Consider the following 25,459-nt stretch of genomic DNA (forward strand, 5'->3'; position numbering starts at 1 on the left):
GCTCGGCTCTGGCACCAGATCCTTAGCAACTTTATTATGCCGAGTACTCATGAGACGGAGCTACCTGCCGCTATGATCACCCTCCTCTGGTGTGTGATGGAGGGTAAGGACCTGTACCTGCCACGATTCATCCGATACTACATGGCCAGGGTCCACGTCAGAGGCACTCTCCCCTTCCCATATCTGATTACCCAGCTCGGACGTCGAGCTGACGTGCCTTGGGAGGATGCTGATGAGAAGCCACCTGCTGCAGAATGCAAGAAGATTATCCCTCACAGCACGAACTTTCTGGCTTTGGGCTACAGACCTCCATTCCTCACTGCCCCTGATGAGACAGCCACACCTTCAGCTGGCCCCTCTTCATCTACTGCTACCCCAGCTACCACCACTGCACCTCCACCTGCCTCAGAGCCAGTTTATCACCTCGTGCACCGCCTATTTGAGCAGCTAGACCAGATGGAGCGCCGCAACCGGCGCCGATATAAGAGATCTGAGAGTCGCAGCAAGCGATGCTATGAGCACCTAAAGCTGATGATATGATATGGCGGCGACATCCCTTCCGAGCCTGACACACCATCAGAGCCATCTGAGGAGGAGGCGGATGATCATGAGGCGAAGACCCATCCATAGAGAGCGGCTGAGCAGGCAGGCCCAGAGCAGGCTGCTTCACAGTAGGAGGAGCCGCATCAGATTCAGGCAGATCCTCAGACCACCACCACAGAGACTCCAGCCACCCATCTTTCCAGTGATGACACTCCTTCACATCCTGCTTGAGTGAGCATCGACGACGATGCTTTATTTTAAGTGTGGGGAGGTTGCCATCTCTGGCGTATTTTTCTTGGTGAACCACTACAGACTCTTTTTATTTTATTTTGTTATTTTTCTGTATTTTGATCTTTATTTTTATTTCTTAGTACTTATATATTGCTCTTTTCATGTATTTCTACTCTATTTCTGCATGTTGCACTTTAGTTTATATTTTAGCCAGTTAGTTTTGTTGTAATTCTAACTTATTAGTTATAGAATATGTGGATTAATTAGTATAGTTTACCCTTTTAGTATATGATAGTTTGGTTTAAATTGAAAATAAAAAGGAAGCAAACTAGAGACTTTAACATAAACAATCCACACACCTTATATATATAGCATTACATGCTAGTTAGTTAACAACATTTCATCAAGGAGAAACACTAAAACTTTAAAGCCACCCTAAGATTTACATTGAGAATAATGGGAACTCTTAATTTTTACTTGCATGACATATATAACTGAGATATGATTTTTGAGCTAGAGAACACACAGCCTGTGAGTTTTGAGCTTAACTGTATGGTTACATTCAAACCATAATATTTTATTCCTGTGTGTTTTGCCCTTCTTTTTTATTCTGATATTTTTTACTTTGTTTAATCTATATGTCCAATTATAGAATATAGATACATACCAAGAAAGTGATTGAGGCCATTGTTTGATTCTAGCTTACTTATCCCAAATTAGCCAACCTTTTACATCACCCTTGTTAGCCCCCTTGAGCTTTTAATCCCCTCTTATTCTATAAACCACATTACTAGCCTTAAGCAGAAAAACAAAATAAAAATCCCAAGTTGAATCTTTGGTTAGCTTAAGATAGAAATTTTGTATTGTTTAAGTGTGGGGAACCTTATGGGAACATGGATGATAAAAACAAAGGTAGAAAGTTAAAAAGAATAAAGACATTTCAAAATAAAAGTTTTGGGAAGCATGCTCATGTAAAATCAAAAACAATTGAATTAGCATGTGCACTAAAGAAAAAAACAAAACAAAAAAAACAAAAAAAAATTTCTATTTAAATAAAGGGAATACAAAAATTTCCCAATTGCAAAATTAAAAGGGTTCAATAGCTCATCAACATATATCTCTGCTTAAATTGTTAATTGTCTTGCAAGTTTATAAATTATTTTTCTTTCCCATCTCAATTGTAAAAGTGCTTTAATATTATCTAAGGTTTGGCTATGCATATATGACTCCTTGAGAATGTGAATTAGTTCAACTACATGTAAGTTTTATATACAAGTGAATGACAATTAGAGCTGCATGATTCATTTAGGTAGTTGCATTTAGAATAGATTGCATTGCATGAGATTCCACCACTTTAACTTTAACCTTTCTTTATCTTGGATTTAGCATGAGGACATGCTATTGTTTAAGTGTGGGGAGGTTGATAAACCCATATTTTATGATATATTTTGTCTCTAATTTAAGTGATTTTTTCAATCCTTCACTCACTTATTCATGTTAATTGCATGGTTTTACTTTCCCTTCCTTATTATGTGATATGTGAAAAACATGTTTCCTATACTTTAAGAATAATTATTTTAATTATCCTTTATTACCATTCGATGCCGTGATTTGTGTGCTGAGTAGTTTCAGATCTTCTAAGGCAGGAATAACTTAAAGGATGGAAAGGAAACATACAAAAATGGAAGGAAAGCACAAAATGGAGTTTTTGAAGAAACTGGCAGCGACGCGAACGCGTGGACGACGCAGCCGCATGCCCAGCGCGAAGAGAGAGCGACGCGAACGCGTGAATGACGCGAACGCACGCCTTGAGTAGAACGTAGATGACGCGGACGCATGACCTAAGCGAACGCGTGATAAGAAAAACTCCAGATGACGCGACCGCGTGATCCACGCAGACGCGTGACAGAGGCCACGCACCAGAAATTACAGAAAACGCTCCCAGCAATTTCTGAAGCCCTTTTTGGCCCAGATCCAAGTACAGAAAGCACAGATTAGAGGTTATAAAGTGAGGGAATGCATCCATTCAAAAGGGAGAGTCTCCAATTATTTACTTTTTATGATTTAGATGTTGTTTTTAGAGAGAGGTTATCTCCTCTCTCTCTTAGGATTAGGATTTACGATTTTTCTTGCTTTCATGATTGTCCCTTTTTATCAGGTTCAACTTTCCTTTTTATTATCTTCTCAATTTTATTTATGAACTTTTCTATGTTACAGATAATTCTCTTAATTAATGTTATTTGAGGTATTTTAGTTTATGATTGCTCTCTTTTGTTTATGTTACTGTTACTTCCAACCTGAAGATATTTTTATTCGAATAGTTTTACTTTTTCCCTTTTGGTCTTGGTTAAGAAATCAGTAACTCAGGAGTTATCAAACTCAACATGATCGATAATTGTTATCTTTTCTAATTGAATTGAACTTCAATAATTCCAGTCCTTTCTCAGGAATTGACTAGAACCTGAAGATCAGACTAATTAATCCACTTGATATTCTCTTGCTTTAGTAAAGGCTAACTAAGTGGGAGTAAGACTCAATTCTCATCACCACTGATACAGATAACTAGGATAGGACTTCTAATTTTTCATACCTTGCCAAAAGTGTATTTTACAGTTATTTATTTATTTTACTTGTCATTCAAATTACTTGTTCCTTACTTTTAAAACCCCCAATTTACAATCTTCATAACCAATAGTAAGAACATACCTCCTTGCAGTTCCTTGAGAAGGCGACCCGAGCTTTAAATACTTCGGTTATTAATTTTAAAGAGGTTTGTTACTCGTGACAACCAAAACATTTGTACGAAGGGATTTCTGTCGGTTTAGAAACTATATCTACAATGCGACTATTTTTATAAAATTCTTTACCAACAAAAATCCTAACGTCACACTTCAACAATCTTCTGGACGCATGTCCCCATCACATGATTGGTAAACTAGTATTGATCAGCTACTTCACTCAAGGCATGAACCCCCAGGATAAGACTACACTGGAAGGTGCCAGTAATAGTTCTCTGAAAAAGTACAAAACTGCAGATGAAGCATGGCAGCTGATCAGCGACTTAGCTGAGTCCACTAGGAATCACAGACAGAGGCGCAACCCCAAAGCTGTTGCAGAGATTTCCACTAGCAAAGAGACTACTTCTCTCACCCAGAGTATATGTGAAATGACCAACCTACTGAAGTAGATGCAGTTGAATCAACAACAAGCACAACAAGCTCAGCCTTCACCACAACAAAGCCAACAGTTAGTTCCAAAAAGAGTATGCGGGATCTGTGCTGGTTATAGTCATTATACTGATGAATGCCTGTAGCTCCAGGAAGACAATACTGTAGCAGCCACTCACAACTTCTATGACCGCCCAAATCAAGGATACAATCAACAAGGTGGCAACTACAACCAAAGTGGCAACTACAACCATGGATGGCAGGACAACTCCAACCAAGGCTGGAGAGATAACTCTAACCATGGCTGGAGGGATAACTTTAACAGAGGAGGCAGAGAAAATAATGGAAACTAGAGGTGGAATAACAATAATAACAAGAAACAGCAGAATCAGAACCAACCTTACAGAGCACCTCACCTAAGACAATCACAAGGACCCCAGCAAACCCAACAATAAGTTTCTCAGACTGCTTATTCTAGTTCCTCATCAAATGACGATATGCTCCGTTCTCTTGCACAAGGACAACAAGACATGCATGCTCAGCTGAACTCTAGTCTGAATGGCTTAACTGCCACTTTACAAGCTCTCGTCTCTCGGATGGATTCCTCACTTAATTCCACACATCAACCTACAAGCTCTAATGGAATTCCTTCTCAACCACTGCCTAATCCCAAGGGTGGCATCAATGCCATCACTCTAAGGTCCGGAACCACATTACAGGAAAGGAACCATGAAGAGCCAAACCCACCAGAAAACGTGCCAGCAGAGGATGTGGTGGAAGTGGAAGAAGCTGAAGAGGACGTGCAAGACATAGTTGAAGAAGAAGAAGCTCAACCACAGAATGAAGCACCAAGGGATGCTGAAGCTGCAAATCACGCCCTCCCTATCCCATTTCCACAACTTGCAAGGAAATCCAGAAAACAGATAGAACTTGACCCAAAAATGGTTGAAATATTCAAAAAGGTCGAGGTAACTGTTCCCCTTTTTGATGTTATTCAACAGGTACCTAAATACACAAAGTTTCTAAAGGATTTGTGCATACATAAAGATAAAATAATGAATTAGAAACTATTCCTTTAGGTAGTTCTATATCTACTTTAATGGGAAATATACCTGAAAAATGTAGTGATCCAGGTCCATGTATGGTTAGCTGTACCATTGGAGGTGTGATATTTTCTGACTGTATGTGTGATTTAGGAGCATGTGTTAGTATAATGCCTTTGTCAATATATGATACCTTGAGGCTCCCTCCCTTAATAAGGTCGGCAGCTCATTTTGTGTTAGCAGATAAAAGCATTATTACAGTAGTTGGAATTGCTGAAGATGTACTAGTGAGCATTAAAGGGCTTACATTTCCCATTGATTTCTACATCCTAGAAATGCCCCCTAATGACTCAGGTAGACCATAAACAATCCTGCTTGGAAGACCATTCCTGAAGACTTCAAAGTTCAAGCTGGATGGATTCTCAGGAACTTACTCCTTTGAGATAGATGGCAGAACAGTGAGTTTCAGTTTAAATGAAGCTATGAAGCACCCTCCGGAAGATCATTATATCTTCCAGTGCGACATTATTGATGAAACTGTAGCTAAAGTTCACCAGGAAGAATTAGAAGAGAAGTACATGGAGCAAGGTCCAAGTGTGGGGACACTTTCTGAAAACAATGAGAAGACTTTACCATTATCACCAGCCTCGGATGATCCAGAGCCTTGCTATGAGTAGAAACTAGAATTAAAGCCCCTTCCTTCAGACCTTAAGTATGCTTACCTTGAGGACAAGCAGAAGTTCCCAATCATCATTGCAAGGGAACTCACTTCTCAACAGGAAGAACAGCTACTCAGTGTGCTGAGAAAACATAAGAAAGCAATTGGATGGAGCTTGGCGGATATAGTAGGCATTAGCCCCCAAGTTTGTGAACACAGAATATTCTTAGAAGAAGGAGCAAAACCTATCCGTCAGCCTCAAAGAAGATTGAATCCCACCATCTTAGAAGTTGTCAAGAAAGAAGTAACTAGATTACTTGAAGCGGATATCATTTACCCCATCTCAGACAATGAATGGGTTAGTCCAGTACAAGTGGTGCCCAAGAAGTCTGGAGTCACAACAATAAGAAATGAGCACGGAGAGCTCTTGACAACTAGAGTGCAGAATTCATGGAGAGTTTACATTGACTATAGGCGTCTCAACCAAGCCACTCGCAAGGATCATTATCCCTTGCCATTCATTGATCAGATGCTTGATCGCCTGTCAGGTAAATCTCATTATTGTTTTTTAGATAGTTATACAGGCTACTTTCAAATTCATATAGCTCCTGAAGATCAAGAAAAGACTACTTTTACATGTCCTTTTGGGACTTATGCTTATAAGAGAATACCCTTTGGCTTATGCAATGCACCTGCTACTTTCCAAAGATGCATGATGAGTCTTTTCTCTGATCTTATTGAGAACTGTATGGAAGTTTTTATGGATGATTTTAGCATATATGGTAATTCATTTAGCCTTTGCTTAGATAGTTTATCTAGAGTGTTAGACAGATGTGTTAGTACAAACCTTGTATTAAATTTTGAAAAATGTCACTTTATGGTCAAACAAGGAATTGTACTAAGACATGTTGTGTCTAATACTGGCATTTCTGTAGATCCAGCAAAGGTGGGTGTTATTTCTAGTTTACCTTCCCTCCTCTGTGAGGGAAGTCCGTTCATTCCTTGGCCATGCAGGTTTTTACAGGATATTCATTAAGGACTTCAGTAAGGTAGCATTACCCTTGTCCAGATTGCTGCAGAAAGAAATTGAGTTCGAGTTCAGTGAAAGCTGTATGCAAGCGTTTGATAAGCTGAAGACTGCCCTGACTCAAGCTCCAATTGTGAGAGGACCAGACTGGAGCCATCCATTTAAAATTATGTGTGATGCTTCCAACCATGCAGTAGGAGCAGCGCTGGCTCAGCGCAAAGGTAACGACCCTTTTGTAATTGCTTATGCATCTAAGACTCTAGATGCTGCTCAGCCTAATTATACCACTACTGAAAAAGTGCTTCTTGCTATTGTTTTTGCTCTGGATAAATTCCGAGCCTATTTACTTGGTACTAAGGTAGTAGTGTACTCAGACCATGCAGCTCTAAAATATTTATTAGCTAAAAAGGAGTCCAAACCAAGGCTAATATGTTGGATACTGCTGTTACAAGAATTTGATTTAGAAATTAAGGACAGGAATGGTAACCAGAATTTAGTGGCAGACCACTTGAGTCGCCTTGAGCACATTAAGGGTGACTCCACTCCTATAAATGATAATTTCCCATTTGATAGCTTACAAGCAGTATCTGAAGTGGTTCCTTGGTATGCACCTGTAGCTAATTATCTAGTTAGCCACAGTTTTCCTCCAAATTTTACTAAGCATCAGAGAGACAAGCTAAAAAGCGAGTCCAAATATTATATATGGGACGATCCATATTTATGGAGGTGTGGTGCTAACCAGGTAATTAGACAGTGTGTGCCTCAATCAAAATTCCAGTCCATTTTAGAGACCTGCCACTCATTTGAGAGTGGAGGACATTTTGGCCCTCAAAGAACAGCTAGAAAAATTCTAGACTGTGGATTCTGGTGGCCTACTCTTTTTAAAGATGCTACTGAATTTTCTAAATCTTGTTCCCCATGCCAAAAGTTCGGTAATATATCCAAGACGGATGAGATGCCTCAACAGCTCAAGCTTTTTTGTGAAATTTTTGATGTTTGGGGCATTGACTTCATGGGTCCGTTTCCAAATTCTAATGGTTACTTTTATATACTGTTAGCCGTAAATTATGTTTCTAAGTGGGTGAAAGCAATTCCTACCCATACTGATGATGCTAACACTGTTGTTTCCTTTGTTAGAAACCATATTATCTGTCGCTTTAGGTCACTACGAGCAATCGTGAGCGATCAAGGCACCCATTTTTGTAACAGGAGACTAACAGGATTACTGAAAAAGCATGGGATAATTCACAAAGTAGCAACAGATTATCATCCCTAGATCAATGGGCAAGCAAAAGTCTCTAACAGAGAAATTAAACGTATTCTGGAGAAGATAGTAAAACCTCAGAGGAAAGACTGGAGTGCCAGGCTACAAGACGCACTCTGGGCATATAGAACAGCGTACAAGACACCCATTGGGATGAGCCCCTTCCGCTTGGTATATGGAAAGGCTTGCCACCTCCCCGTAGAAGTGGAACACAAGGCTTTCTGGGCTGTAAGGGAATGCAACATGAATCTTACAAAAGCTGGTGCTGAAAGAAAGCTACAACTAGCAGAACTAGAGAACATCCGCCTAGAAGCATATGACAGCTCCAGGCGTTACAAGGAGAAAATGAAGGATGTCCATGACAAGCACATTAAAAGAAAAGAATTCAGACCAGGGGAGTTAGTTCTACTATATAACTCCAGACTGAGGCTCATGCCAGGTAAACTGAGATCAAGATGGGAAGGTCCATACAGAGTAGAGAAGGTAGAGCCATACGGAGTTTCCACCTGCGTCATCTTACTAACTCCAAATTTCTAAACGTCAATGGACATCGCCTAAAGCTTTATCATGGTGAGAAGATAAAGAATCAAAAGGAACTAGAGATCTTCCTCTTGGAAGACCCACCAAGAGAAACAGAATGAACCTAGAAAGCGTCCAACTTAAGGACGTAAAAACAAAGTGCTAGGTGGGAGACAACCCACCATGGTATGATCGTTCCGTTTCAGTCTTAGTTTTGTTTTTACTTTATTTTTATGATGTTAATGACTCCTCTCATCATCCCTGCATATAGCTGCACATAGTTTGCATGAGCACTCTGCATTTTATTTAAAAAAAAATGCATTTGACGCGGCAGTGTCGCTGACGCGTCCGCGTCACCAGGGCGTATTGAAGAAAAGAGAATTGGACAAAGAGTCACGCAAAAGCGTGGCTGGAGGCGTGCCTTATGCACAAACATGCCCACGCGTCCGCGTCTCCCACGCGGCCAAGTCATTTGAAAAATAGTCTCCCACACGTCCGCGTCACCCAGGCGAACGCGTGACCCTCAAAATCGACGTAAAAAGGGTGTATGGCAGCAAGTAATGATGGAGTGGGACTGGAGTGATGCTAGAAGCACCAGCCCTGTCACGCGACCGGGTCAAACACGCGATCGTGTCACCCTAAGTTTTGGCAAAATGAGTTTAACACAGAGAGTTGCGCGAACGCATCGCTACCCTCGCGCCATTCGCACATTTCAGGTCACGCGACCGCGTCACCCACGCGTCCGCATCCCCTGTATTTATCGCACATTACGCGATCGCGTCACTCACGCGTCCGCGTCACGTGCGGTGCACAGAATTTCCAGATCAGCCAAAATATCTTATCTTTTCTTCCCCAAATCCTAATTTTTCTTATCCCTTCTTACTTCTTTCTTCCCCCTTCTTCCTTCTCTATTCATTCTCACTTTTTACCCTTTTCTCTTCCTTTCACATCCATTATCAAGGTTCTTTTCTTTCTCTCTCTATTTTCATTTTTTAATTATTTATATTTATGTTTACTTCTTCTTTTTCTTTCATTATCTACATTCTATTTTCCTTTTAATTTTCTTTTTATTCCTTTAATTGGTGTTAGAAATTTATTTGGGTCATTATCTTCTTTCACATTTTGGTTGTAGATTATCATGGATTTGTTTGACAATTCATATTACCTTTTAAAGGGTTACTTGCATGTCCTATTTTATATTTTCAAAAACATATTTACCATGCATGCTATGTGTTTGTGGAAAAGCCCGTATGGCATCATGCACTACTTTTATGTTATCCTACTACTTTAATGCCTGTTTTTCAAAGAATCCCTTTTATATTTATTAATTTAATTTAATTATCAATACAAACAGGTTATTTGTTTGAAAGACTTGGTAATCTAACTTGGACATTGAATGCTTGATCTATGCTACTCATGCCTTTGCCAGCATGCCATTAAACATCTTGCATTTAATTATAATCACATGCACTTGCTATGTTTCCTTTGATGAACTTTTCACATGTAGTCTAGACCATGTGTTAACGATATCCTTCCTTACCGTGCATTGATTACCACTCATAATATTCGCTCCCTTGCTCGAACCGTTCACTTTACATCTCACTTTCTCTTTCCTTTTTCAGGATGGCCACCAAGAAAGGAAAGGAGAAAGCTACTCCCAAACCACCAGCAAGGAGAGGTGCAAAAAGAGCATTAGTGGCAGAGCCATCTTCAACAGCAGTAAAGCCCTCAACAAAAAGAATCAAGAGGATTATCAAGGTCGACGAAAAAGAAAAAGCCTTTCCAGCAAAGGACACTGTGCGGTTTCCTAACTGCTACTGTGAGCAGATGTTCCCCATCCTGGCAGAGAGGAATTACAACAATGAATACCTTCTCATCCTTCCGACCCGCATTGCTGAATTTGTTGAGCCGCAAATTGAATGAAGACAATGGGGATTCCTACGAAGACAGCCACGGCAGGTTAATCTTTCATAGGTAGTAGAATTCTACTCCAACTTTCACATGCCAACCATGTAGTCTGTCTATGTCCATCAGAAGCAAGTCCCCATAACTGAAGAGGCCATTCAACAAGCTTTAGATCTTCCCCTTGCTCCAGAAGGATTGGACGCATTCCAAGAAGTCTCACTCAAGCGCCAAACATACCAATTTAACTGGGACGCCGTTCTCAGAGTTATAGCACAACCTGGCAGCAGATGGATCTACGGATACCATCGATCCGACCAAAAGGGATATCGACTTCAGCACTTACCTTGGAGACTCGAGCATGGGCACAGATTATGTCTCATTATGTCTTTCTGAGCACTCACGAGTACTCCTTCACTGCAGACATGGCTATTTTACTCTGGTGTATCCTTACAGACCAGCACCTAAACTTACCAAGACACATCCAGAATGCAATGGGACACGTACAAATTGCAGGCAACTTACCTTTTCTCGCCTTGGTTTCAGATCTCATCTCAGTAGCCGGAGTCTCCTACAGAGCTGGGGACACCAAAGCCATACTCCCACGGGATGATTAGTACGTCCCTAACGGGAAATATATCAGACCACCAGCAGCTACTACAAGCCAGCCTACAGAACCGGCTGAAGACATTCCTCCTTCAACACCACAAGCACCTACAATAAACCAGCTGCTCTATCAGATACTTGAAAGGTTGGATCGGCAGGAACAGAAAGCAAAGCTACGAGAACGGCGTAACAAGTGCCGATTCACATACCTCAAGGAGATACTTTTGGGAAACTACAAAGACCCAGACACCTCGGAATCCACTTTATTTACCAGCACAGGGAGCCATGACGATCCCGATGGTGGAGATGCTGCTACCAACCCCCCTTTGTTCCTGACAGATGGCACCGAGGACGGTGCAAAGTCTTATGTGTGGGGAGGTCGGTCAATACCTGACTTCTAAAGGTAATTTCTTTTCCTTCAACACCAGTGAAGAACGGAAGATTGACGGTTTAGAATTCAGAATAAATTCCCGTTGTAAGTATAGTTTCTAAACCAAGCAATTATCCTTTCTTACAAACGTTTTGGTTGTCACAAGTAACAAACCCCTTAAAAATTGATAACCGAAGTATTCAAACCTCGGGTCGTCTTCTCAAGGAATTGCAGGGAGGTATGTTCTTATTATTGGTTATGAGTTTTGTAAATTGGGGGTTTTGAAAGTAAGGAACAAGTAATTTAAATGACAAGTAAAATAAATAAATAACTATAAAATATACTCTCGGCAAGGTATGAAAATTCGGAAGTCCTATCCTAGTTATTCTTATGAGAATTAAAGTTAATCCCACTTAGTTAACCTTTACGAAAGCAAGGGAAAGTCAAGTGGACTAATTAGTTAGATTTCCCAAGTCCTAGCCAACTCCTAAGGAAAGACTAGAGTTAGTGGAATTCAATTCAATTAGCAGACATAACAATCAATCACGATAAGTTTTATAACTCAAGAGCCTCCAGTTAATCAATTAAATCCAAGGATATAAAAAGGCTAAATAAGAATCATAAATCTGAGATACCTCAATTGTATTAATAAGAGAAAATCAATCTAAACACAAATAGTTCATAAGCCCATTTGGCAACATAAGTAATTAAAGAAAAGCATTGAAGTATCTGAAAGTAAAAGAGAAATATAAAGTAAAAGGAATATTGAACCTGAGAAGAAGTTGAAATAATTAAGTTGAAATAATAAGAAATCGCTGGAGAAGAAATCTGCCACGCTGATTCCCGTCACTGCGACGCGTCTGTGTGGAGCACGTGTTCGCGTCGCCTAGCTTCAGGGCAGCTATGACAAATTATATATCAAATCGAAGCCCCGGATGTTAGCTTTCCAACGCAACTGAAACCGCATCGTTTGGACCTCTGTAACTCAAGTTATGACAGTTTTAGTGCGAGAGGGTCAGGCTGACAACTTTGCAGTTCCTTCAACTTCTTGTATTCCTTCCACTTTTGTATGTTTTCTTTCCATCCTCCAAGCCATTCCTACCCTGTAAATCCTGAAATCACTTAACGCACATATCAAGGCATCTAATGGTAATAAGAGAGGATTTAATATTAGCAAATATAAGGCCAAAGAAGCATGTTTTCAATCATAGCACAAATTAGTTGCATGCATGCTCTACTTGATTGAAAATAATAAGTTTCTTCTAAGACCCTATTTTTTGAAAAATTTCACTAATTTAAATCAAAACCTTTGTGTAAACTTGTTTGAAGTTGTATTTGGAACATAGTTTAAAGCTAGAACACACAACCTGTGAGATTTGAGCTTAATTACATGGTTACATTATTTAACCATAAATATTTTATTCTTGTGTGTTTGCTTCTCTATGATTGTAAACTTATTTTGTTTCATCCTATATGTCCAATGTTTAATATGTTATATGCATGCGTATGATTGAGGCCATTATTTGTTTAGCTCACTTATCCCAAATAAGCCTACCCTTTAAATTTCCTTTGTCAGCCACTTTGAGCCTTTTTATCCCATTTGTTCTATATTTTACCATATTACTAGCCTTAAGCGGAAAAATAATTAAATATCTCAATTGAATCTTTGGTTAGCTTAAGATAGAAATTGTGTGTTAATTGAGTATGGGAAGATTGTGGGAACAAGGGTTAATAAGGGGATGCTTCATGATAAAATAATGAGAATTTAGGTACCTACTCATGTGAAACTATGAAAATTTAAAATCCATGTGCATTGATAAGCTATTCTTATTTTAATTAAAAAAAATTATTTAAATAAATATAAGGGGACAAAATTATCCCGATTCTAAGTTAAGTTAAGTTCAAAGATCAATGCATGTGTGACAAAAACTAAATGAAAGCTGATGCATGAGTATGTAATGCAAAAGTGAAGACTATGGGTAGCTAGGAATGATTCTAAAGTTATATAGAGTATATATATATTAGGTGAAAGCTTAGGTTAATTAAAGATTCAATTTATAAAGCTTATTTAGCAATATACATATATCCTCACCCTTACCTTAGCCCCGTTACAACCTTGAAAAGACCTCATGATGTTTGCATTGGTATGTTAAATATTGTTGATTGGTTAGGTGAATAACAAAAATTTAGAAAGCATGACTAGAGAAGAGTAGAGTGATTACCCTATACACTTGAGACTAGAGTGCACATACACTACCAGTAAGGGTTCAGTGCTTAATTCTATATTCCCTGCTTTCATGAGCTGTCTTCTTACAATGTTACCTGTATTTACTATATGAATTAAGTTAGTGAAATCTAATTTATAATTATCTTGAAGAGCTTATTTACTTTTAACCAAGTAGACAAGAAGCATATAATTGCATTTACATACAATATATATATATGTTTCATTGCATTGCATGAGTTCTACATGTCCCTACTCATTCACTTTATCTCCTTCAACTAAGCATGAGGACATGCTAATGTTTAAGTGTAGAGAGGTTGATAAACCATTATTTTATGATTTATATTGTGTTTAATTGTGTGGTTTTATCAAATCTTTACCCACTTATTCATATGATTAGCATGTATTTACAATTCCTTCCCAAAATCACTCCATGGTTGAAAACTTGCTTCCTAAAAATCTTTAATTATGTATTTTAATTATCCTTTATCCCATTCGATGCCGTGATATATGTGTTAAGTGTTTCAGACTTCATATGGCATGAATGGCTTGGAAATTGGAGGAGGCTTCCAAAAATGGAAGGAACACAAGAAACTAAGGAGATGACCAGCGAGCAATGACGCGAGCGCATGGCCCACGCGAACGCGCGAAATGGAGAATTCACAATGACGCAGACACGTGCCTGACGTAAACGCGTGGATTGGAATCTGCACGAATGACGCGAACGCGTGAACCACGCAAACGCATGACAAGAAAAATCGCTAACTGACACGAATGCATGGACGATACGTACGCATGACCTGCGCGATCTGCAAAAATAACAGAATACGCTGGGGGCAATTTTGGGCCAATTTTTGACCCAGTTTTTGGCCCAGAAACACATACTAAACCAAGGGAACATGCAGAAACTCAACAGGCATCCACAGACATTGAGATTCATCACATTAGGATTACTCTTAGTTTTAGATCTGAATTTAGATTAGTGTTACATTGATAGTTTATGCTTTTGCTTGGATTTTTGGATGCTGAGAGCCATTACCTCCGTTGAAGATATTACTTTAGTTTGTTTCCTTATTCTCTTATTTTTAATTAGTTACTCATTGACTCTGTTCAGATAATTATGTTGCATTTTGAATTTATTAATATATAGAGTTATCTTTATTTTAATTAATTTTAATTCTCTATTTTATTTTATTTAATTATGTCTTCTCATATTTTTATGATTATTAATTTCATGTCAATGGAGTAGAATTTCTACTTAACATGGGGGTTGATTAAGAGGCGATACTTGAGTTGGAATGCTCAAGTGTTTGGTTAAATTGGACGTTGTTAGCTAATTCCATACCTACTAACACTAGACATCCCCAAGGGAGAGGACTAGGATCTGAGGGTAAGAGTTAGTTCAATCACCATACCTTTCCTTAGTAAGGAAAAATCGAGTGAGAACAACAACCTTTTTACACCACACTTGAGAAGATCCCAACAAGGATAGAAGTTCTACTTAATTATTCCCCCAGTCAAGGCCTTTTATTCAGAGTATCAATAACTATTCTTTGTTTATTTTTATTGCCTCAATTTTTAATCATTTTAATTACTCGTTATCAAAACTCAATTTTTCTGAAAACCCCTAGTTAATAAAACTCTTTCCTGTAACTCGTTGGGAGACGACCTAGGACTCATACTCCCAGTATTTTATTTCTAAAATTTGTGACAACCCTTTTTAAATTAGTGAGACAGATCTTAGCCAGTTAAGAGCTATACGTGCAACGCTGTTCTCTTAAATAAAATCTCTTAATTGGTTAACTTCTGCCACGCATCACACAACCTTCACCAACCTATCCTCCATGCGTTCCCATCGCCATCGCCTTCCGAACCTTCTCAATCCCAGTAGAAAACACAGGTAATATACAATGCAAGTAAAACACAAGTAGAAGCATATAAGGCAATAATTCAAATTGCAAATAGGCATGTTATACAAATAGGCAAACCATTTCAAATAGTCAAAGCATGCAAACAAATAGGAAATGCATATGATGAATGCCTGCCCTACTGGCTGTGATATTACATTGTCGGTTCAACTGCCAACCCGACACATCTCCATGGACATCGCCCTTCGGAATTCTCATATGGGAACCCCCAAGATATAGTGCTCGGATTACTGTCCAGGTACCGGTGCCTGCACGCTCTATAGATCCGAAGGGATGCGAGCGGGATACTCTTGCCACAAACCTCACATCTCAACGCAAGCAGGACGAACCACCACCCTCATGCTGCCGCCGCTACCTCGACAGGTGGGATCTAATCGCCATCCCTGTTGGGCGCAACGTGTCTCATAATCTCAATATAAAAACAATATATCAGTATATTTTCAGAAAATATTTTCAGTATACATGGATCCATCATCTCAATCCGAGTGCCCGACTTATCTCAACCACTATCCATTCATATTTCAATTTCCACACATCAGCAGTTCATCATTCCTCAGCACGCCAGAAACCAAGGCCTCCATTTTCTAAGTTTTCCAAATGATATCATCTAATATCCCTACATTCTTTCCCAATGTTTTAAAAGTCTAAAACTAGGCCCAAGAGTCTAAGAATAGTGTTAAAGAGGCTTACAACCTTGTTGGGGAGGTAGAATAGTTGAAAACAAGGAAAAATTTGAGAAACAGGGCATGTGCGGCCACACAGGAGTGTGCGCGCGCATGCTCCTGAGAGTTCTAAAATGTGTGCATCCGCACAGGGGTGTGCGTACGCACAGGTGTCAAAACTTACATAATCTGTTCACTCGCACAACCTGTGACAGCACCCCCAATAGACGGGCCTTCCCAATGTGTGCGTCCGTACAGGTTGAAATTCTTCCTTAGATATGTGCGTGCACACAGGTTTGTGCATCTGCACATATCAAAATTTTCGCAGGTTGTGCGTCTGCACAAGGCTGTGCGTGCACACATATCAGAAATCATAAAATTCTGCAACTTAGCAGAATTTCAGATTTTTAACACCAACGTTGAATGATCATAACTTCCTCTACAAAATTCCAATTTTCACAAACTTTATATCGATTTAAAGGGTTTTCAATGATCTTTAATTCTAAACAAATTTCAATCAATTTCGGAAACCGAAGCAAAATTTCCTTTTTACACAATTTTCACATATACCCAAATTTACCAAATTCACAAGCCACATCTAACTAGATCAATACCGAACTTCCATTTCCAGCATAATCTACTCTTTTAAATCACATTGCACTATTCTCAATCATCAAACACCAAATATGTGACACTAAACTCAATTGTTCCACCAACACATTTACCAACCATCAATTTATTCCTATCAATTCTGATCATCAATTTCATTCAAACTTATATCAATATCCCACCACATACAATCATTCAAATCATCAAACATCACAACTCAACATTGTCATTTCCCAATAAAACAACATCAATTTAGCATACAAATTCAACCAACTATCATCAACAACCATATAAATCCAACCTATCCTATAGGTCACTAGCCTAAGTGTACATGAATATCATATACTACATAGAGGAAACCGAAACAATACCTTAGCCGATTCTCTATATGCACCAAAACTCCAATTTAGCACAAACAAGCTCCCAACCATAATCTAAGCATTCAATTCCACTCCAATAAGCACAATTAAGTTCCAATAGCTCCCAAAGCCACAACAATCAAACTATATGCATATAAATCACCTCAAATCAACCTAGGATTCCAATTAAACATAAATTCACAAGGGTTTAGTGGTTCTTACTTTTTTAACAGATATAATAGCAAAAATCCAAGGCTAAGCAAGGATTAGAGCAAACCTAAACATCTAAAATCACAAAAACTCACTTAATCACAAACCCTATAAACTGAAATTTTTGAGAGAAGAATAGAAACAATTTCGTGGTTACCTCTCTAGTTTCTTGTATGGGTTTTGTAGAGCTCTTCACGAGGAACGCGTAGCTGCAAACATTGCGGTGATCGGAGCTTTGTAGCTCAAGTTATGAGCTAGAGAAGAAGATGATAAATAATGTTCCTAGGGTTTCTTCTTCCTCTCTTCTTTTCAGCATGAGTGTGTGTTTAAATGTCTAATGGGCTGATGGGTTCATTAATGGCTCTATTTATATGTTGGGCTTGGGCCCAACTTGGGCCCGGTCCAACCCGTTAGCATTTTTAGCCCGTTTGGTCCAACTTCGGGCCAAACCTTTAAAATTAGCACCCGGTTTTCCATTTCTAATGTTTTTCTAAGGTTTTTGACGGTTTTTACTTTTTCTCGTGCGGTACCAAGCAGACTTGAACCGGTTCAACTGGTTCAACTGCTGGTTCGTAGTTTTTTACGGTTTTTTGCAGAAAGCATATTTTCTGACTCAGAAAAACTCACTGAGTCTGAAAATCACCTTTAAATCCTCAAATTCTCTCTCTAAATTTTTGGAATCTAATTTGGGCGATATTAATTACTTAATTAACCGGTTAATTAATTGTGGTTCTTACATTCTCCCCACCAAATAAAAAATTTGCCCTCAAAATTTGAATTACCTGAGAAAATCTCGGGGTAATCCTTTCGCATCTCGGATTCCAATTTCCAAGTGTGCTCTTCAACTTCTGCTCGCTCCCAAGCAACTTTAACCAATGGAACATCCTTTCCTCGTAGCCTCTTGGGTTCAACTTCTTGGTCTTGATTTCTCTTCCAATCCCAGTTGTCGGTGTAACCCTAAGGAATATGTGCTCTCCCACTTCAAACACTAACGGTTTCCTTCTCTGATCCGCATAACTCTTCTGTCTACTCTGAGCAGTTAGAATCCTTGCACGAATCTTCTTAATATTCTCAGTAGTTTCCACTATCAAATCTGGACCCAATACACTTACTTCACCAAATTCATACCAACAAAGTAGAGATTGGCACTTCCTCCCATACAAGGCCTCATACGGAGCCATTCCAATGCTCACATGAAAGCTGTTGTTGTACGCAAACTCCACCAATGGCATTTAACAATCCCAACTTATGGGTTGATCCAAAACACATGATCTCATCATATCTTCCAATGTTTTAATAGTCTTTTCCAATTGTCCATCAGTTTGCGGATGATATGCAGTACTGAGACATAGCTTTATACTGAAAGCTCTTTGGAAAGCTCCCCAAAACCTTGAAGTGAATCAGGGATCACAGTCCGAGACTATGCTCAACGGCACACCCTGTAACCTTACTATCTCCTTTATATACAACCTTGCTAACTCCTCCATAGAACAACTCACTCGGATAGACAGAAAGTGAGCATATTTGGTTAAGCGATCCATGATCACCCAAATCGCATCAAATCCTAACCTAGTCCTCGATAAACCGGTCACAAAATCTATTGCAATTCCTTCCCACTTCCACTGAGGAATCTCAAGTGGTTGTAGCATTCCTAACGGTTTCTGGTGCTCTATCTTTACTTTCTGGCAAGTCAAACACTTGGATACCACTGTAGCCACATCACCCTTCATCCCAGGCCACCAGAACATCTTCTTTAAGTCATAATACATCTTCGTGCTTCCGGGATGAATAGAAAATCCACTATTGTGAGCTTCCGGCAACAAATATTGTCTCAAACTTCCAATATCCGGTATGCAAATTCTCCTCTTTTATCTCCACAAACCTTCATCATCCTTAGTGAATTCTTTGCTCCTCTTATCACCAACTGGTTGACACGATTGCTGAAGCTTCTGCTCATCTTGCTGAGCCCTTTGTATTTCTGATTTAAACGTGCTTGAGATTTGTAACTGGTTCAAACAAGCTCTTCTGGCAACTTCACCAATATCCAGCTTAAGATCCACAAACTTATCTACTAGCTCCTCTTCCTTAATCCTCATCCAAGCTATTGTCAAGGACTTCCGACTCAAAGCGTCTGCTACCACGTTTGCCTTTCTGGGGTGATAACTTAACTCGAAATCATAATCTTTATGCAACTCCATCCACCTTCTCTAGCGCATATTAAGCTCTTTCTGATCAAAGATGTACTTGAGACTCTTATGTTCAGAAAAGATGCTAAACCTTACTCCGTACAAGTGGTGTCTCTAAATTTTCAATGCAAACACAATCGCCGCTAATTCCAACTCATGAGTGGGGTAATTCACCTCCTGCGGTCTCAGCTGATGCGATGCATAAGCCACCACATTCCGGTGTTGCATCAACACGCAACCCAAACCTTTCAGTGACGTATCACAATATACTTCGAATGGTTCATACGGTTCTGGCAAGATTAAAACAGGTGCTGAAGTTAACTTCTGCTTCAAAGTTTGAAAACTCTCTTCACACTCTGACGTCCACACGAAAGGCGCTTCTTTCCTTGTCAACTTTGTCATTGGTAATGCAATCCGAGAAAATCCTTCAATAAATCTCCGGTGATATCCGGCTAAACCCAAAAAGCTCATAACTTCCATCACCGTCGTCAGTCTTTCCTATTCCATTACCGCTGCTACCTTAAAAGGATCTACCGCTACTCCTCCTTTGCTCACTATGTGGCCTAAGAACTTTACGTCCTCCTTCTAGAACTCGCACTTTGACAACTTAGCGTACAACATCTGCTCCTTTAGGATTTGCAACACAATCCTCAAGTGTTCCTCATGCTCCTTTGCCGTCTTAGAGTAAACTAAGATGTCATCTATGAAAACCACCACGAATTTATCCAAAAAGGGACAAAATACTCTGTTCATGTAATCCATGAAAACAGCAGGTGCATTCATTAATCCAAAGCACATCACCGCAAACTCGTAGTGTCCATAGAGTGTCCTAAACGCAGTCTTAGGGATATCATCCTCTTTCACCCTTATCTGATGGTAACCAGATCTCAAATCAATCTTGGAAAACACTCCAGCTCCTTGCAATTGATCCATCAAGTCATCTATCCTTGGCAGCGGGTACTTATTCTTCACAGTCACTTTGTTCAACTGTCGGTAATCCATGCACAAACGCATTCCTCTATCCTTCTTCTTTACCAATAACTGTCTGATGCGGAGTATGTACATGCAGATCAAAAGGTAACTCTGATACTTTCAAGCCTAATTCCTCAACTTTAGCAAATGAAATAAACGAATGCGAAGCTCCAGTATCATTGATGAGTCCATATTTTTCGGTATATTTTGGTTTGATTTGAATGGATTTCATCATATAAACCCACATTTATTCATCCAAATAGCATGCTTTTGTGTTCTCTCCCTTAATTGTGCCTAAATGTGAAAACATGCTATTTTGTGCTTATTTTAATCACTTTTATCCCACTTTTATGCCATTCGATGCCATGACATGTTTGTTGAGTGATTTTAGGTCCTAGCGGAAAGTTTGGCAAGGCAAAAGTGGAAGGAAGAATGTACAAAGGGAGAAAACATGAAGAAAACAAAGGAGAAGCACACATTGGAGTGTGCATACGCACAACCACCTGTGCGTACGCACAAAAGCCACAAAACCATGTGTGCATACGCACGACAACCTGTGCATACGCACAAGAAGAAAATCAGCATATGTGTGGGCTTTTTTTTAGGCCTCCAAGGCCCAATTTTGGGACTTTCTGAAGCTGATTGAGTGCTATATGAAGGAAGGCCTTACTCCATGTGAAGGGGGGAGAAATTAGGGTGAGATTAGCATTATGTAGGTTATTTTCTAGAGAGAGAGGCTCCCCCTCTCTCTAGAATTAGGGTTCTTTAGTTTAATTTCCTGTAATTTCTACTTTTAATTCTTGTTTCTATTTACTTTTCCTTGTCATTTATTGTTATTGCTTCTTTATTCTTCTCCATTTCTCTTGTCATTTCCTTTATTTTGTCAATTTTCCATTTTATGAATACTCTTGTATTTCTTTAATTCCAATTAATGCACTTTATGTTTTATGTTCATTTATTGCTTTCCTTAGTTGTTGTTATGATTTTCTTGCTTTTGGTAGTTAGAATTTATTTTAATGCGTTTTAATATTATTTTATTTTCATGCACACCAAGTATTTGATAAAATGCTTGGCTTAGTTTTTACATAGTTTTTCTTCACTCTTGGCTTGGAATTGTTGACTTTGGTGTCCCTTAAGTCACTGATGTCCATTCTTGTTGATATATTAGAGTAGTTAGTTGATTTGGTCTCCCTTGACTCTATGTGACCCCTTAGTGTTGACATAGGAATTAGGGATTGAAATCAACTATGCCTATTTGACTTATCTTCGATGTAAGGTTGACTAAGTAGGATTAACTCTTCATAATCATCATATGTTTGTGGTCAATGGCTAGGATAGGTAACCTTTGCTCTCAATTACTTGCCAAGAGGTTTCTTGATTTTGAAGTTTTATTACTTTGACTTTTACTTGCTTTCAATTACTTTCTTGCATGTTAAGTTACTTTCTTGCCATTTCTTTTTGTTGCATTTAATTGCTTTAACTTTTATTGGTTTGATGTTTAATTTCTTGCACGTTTAATTCCTTGGTTAATAAATTGGGTGTTTGGGTGGAATTGAGTTGTGGATGTCCATTCCGCATTGTGTGAGATTAGTTAATTGATTTGGTTTTCATTGATGCTAGTCTTTCACTAAGTAATTAGTGAGTTGACTAGGACTTATGGATTTAGATCAATTACGTCTTTTGACTAATTCTCAAGGAGGATTGATTGATTTGTATTGATTCCACACAATTGTCATGTTTGTGGTCCACAACTAGGATAGGAAACCTAGATTACCCACTTCTTTCCAAGTGTCATTTAATTGCTTTCTTTCCAATTCCTTGCATGCTTGTTTCAATTTTTGCTATTTACATTTCTTGCTCTCTTGCTTTCATTCCAAATTCCCCCTTGCTCCCTCATAGACAATGAATGTACACTTAATTGCAACTCCTAGGGAAGAACGACCCAGGAGCTAAATACTCTCGGTTTATAAATTGTTTTGTATTGTGATAACATTTGATTGATGGCCAATTTGTTGGGTTAAGACTATACTTACAACGCCAATTCCTATTTTGATAATTGAATTCCTAACCTATGCGAATTGGTCATCGTCAAATTTGGCGCCGTTGCCAGGGAGTTGCAATGGTGTTGTATTTTTGTCTATTGTATATATGTTAATATGTAAATAGCTTGCTTTTTGGTTATCTTTTGTTAGGATTGGGATCCCGGAGGACATTGGACATTCAAGCATTTGGTGGGAAAGTCAAGCACAAGCCACCATAGCAAGGGCTCTCCCAATTATCTAACTTAAAGGCATTAAATAAAAGTATTTGGTAACATTGTTCTAACTCTTCTCTTTTTGTATATATTTTGGCTTAATTGCATGTTTGCTTGTTTTAGTTAGCTTAAGATTAGTCAATTTTGAGTTTAGATATGTTAATTTTGGTTTGAATCATGAATTTATGGGTTCTTGCATGTTTTGGTGTTTGGTTTTGATTGAACTAAGGCTTGGTACCTTAGATTTTGAAAGAAAAATTTTTGAAAAATAGGGCATCTGTGCGTACGCACCCCCCTGTGCATGTGCACAAAACCTCTATTTTTTGCGATCTGTGCATGCACACCGACCTGTGTGGACGCACACGTATGATTTTGTGTAACAACCCCGGTTTTCGAGTACATGAGATCTTTTCTGAAAGTACGGATTTCTCCGAAAGATCAGTAAAGAGAACACCTCTGATATATCATCAAGCATCTCAATCCTCATTATCATTATGTCATCCTTAAGATAGAACCTCTTTTAAGGCAAGCTCGATAATGCAGTCATGAAGAACCTAGTTTTTGAACCGTATCGGTCAGGAGTTTTGAATCCTATTTTTCGTAAATAGTCTCTGTTTGATGAACCGAACTCAATTAATGAGAGAAGAGAGATAATAGGATAATATTATCATTATATTAGTATTAGAAGCTTCTTGAATGATATTATAAGGTTACCTGATCAGTTTTAGTTAAAAACAGAAAATCGGTTTAACCGGATTCACAGTTTACTGGTGCAGCTTAGCACCAACACTCTCTGATGACTTTAGCAATGCTAAAGCCTCATTATACATGTTTTACTCTCATAATAAATATGTTACTAGTGTCATTTATGCTAGTAGCTCAGAAAATAACTTTTAGAGATGTTTTTATAAGTGTTTCGATACACCTAGTTTTAGTAGTTATACACCTGAGATATTTTAATATTATTTTAATCCACCTCCAAGCCAACCAATCACAACTCACCTTACACCCCCAAGACCTCCAAGGCTGTCTCATTTCATCATTTTGGCCGAAAATAACAAGAGATAAAAGAGAGAAACTTTCATGAACACTTAATCTTCAAAGCTTGATTTCTTCTGAACTAAAACTCAAATCAAAACTCCGATTTCACCAAAATTATCCTCTCTTCTTTCTCTACATAACCATGTAACTTATCAAGGATGGAAATAAGGTGAGATGGCTGTCTTCCTCCCTCTTCAATTTGGTTTTCAAGGAAACATGCTTAGACAAGTGTTTTCTTGATGTTCTTCCTTAGATCTCTTGCTTAGCTTGACTTGTGAGCCAAAGATCTTTGATTTCCTGCACATTTAAGGTGAGGATAACCTTTCTAAAATGCTTCTGAACTTCGTTTAGTTGATGGTTTAGAGTTTTAAAGTTGTTCTTGATGTGTTTTAGGAGGAAAAAGTGCTTTAAGAACACTTCAAAGAGTAACCAGATTTGGAGTAGCAAATCAAGGTAGGGTTTGATGAAATTAATCTTGATTGATTGTGTTTGAGTTGTGTGATTATGATATGGTTTGGCTGTACTTGAAATTGATTGTTTGTATGAGTAATTCTTGTTGAAATTTTGGTGAAAATTTGATGAAATTTGATGATATTTAAGTTATGAATATTGTATTTGAGGGCTGCTGGAAAAACGAACCCTAGATCTTAAATTGGGGTTCAATTTGTGTTAAAATCATGTAGAAAATATGGGGTTTTAGTGGCTGCTAATTTATTTTGAATTTTGGTAAAAATCGGTTGCTGAAAAGACTGAAAAATGGGTAAAAACAGAGAAAGAATCTGAAGAATACACGAAGAACACTTTAGAAAGACAACTTTAAGTGCAGAATCTCATAATTACCTTCATAAAACACTTAGGGAGTGGTAATAACATGTTAGTGAGGCAAAGATAAAGAAAAGGTAAAAAGTTAAAGAAAAGATAAAAACCAAAGAAAAAGTCTGTAAAATTTTAATGACAGAAAAACAGACAGAGACTAGTGAACGAACTAGGGCAACTTAGTTAGTACTTGAGTTTCGACTAGGATTAGGTATAATATGAAAAGTTAAACTGTTTCAGTATAGACTTAATGAACCTATACTTGGGACAGGATAACTATTCATACCGAAATTTACATAAGCTTTAAATACATACGTTAAGCAGAAAAATCATAGTAGAGTAAAGAGATAAAAGAGATGAGTAATACAACAAAGAGATATTTGTTTTGTGTACATTTGTTGCATTAAGGCAACTCCAGAGTTATTTGTTTGCTCATCAGCTGCATTGAGGCAGTCAGATAAATAGTGGTACGACCACAGAACGTTTTCCAGTGCTACACAGCTATTGAGAGCTATACCTGCAACTGATAACCTGGGATTACTTGCAGAGGATATTAATTCATACACGGTTAGAATGCCGCACCTGTAACGCAAGGATTTCTTACAGAGTATATGATTTCATACACGGCTGGAATGACGTCACCTGTAAGGCAGAGTCTGCTTACAGAGGATATGACGCATACGTCAGTTAGTGAGAACTGTACCTATGCTGACTGGAAAACCATACTCATTTCAGCTGCTTCAGGTTACGTCGGGAGTAGGTAGAAACTGACAGATGAGCTCATTACCTGCACTAGGGCTAGACATGCATCATTCTTGTCTGCGCATCATTCTCTGTTGCATTCCTTTCTGTGTGTGATCTATTTCTT

This window comes from Arachis ipaensis, chromosome B07 (assembly GCF_000816755.2).
Source record: "Arachis ipaensis cultivar K30076 chromosome B07, Araip1.1, whole genome shotgun sequence".
In the NCBI taxonomy this organism is placed as follows: Eukaryota; Viridiplantae; Streptophyta; class Magnoliopsida; order Fabales; family Fabaceae; genus Arachis; species Arachis ipaensis.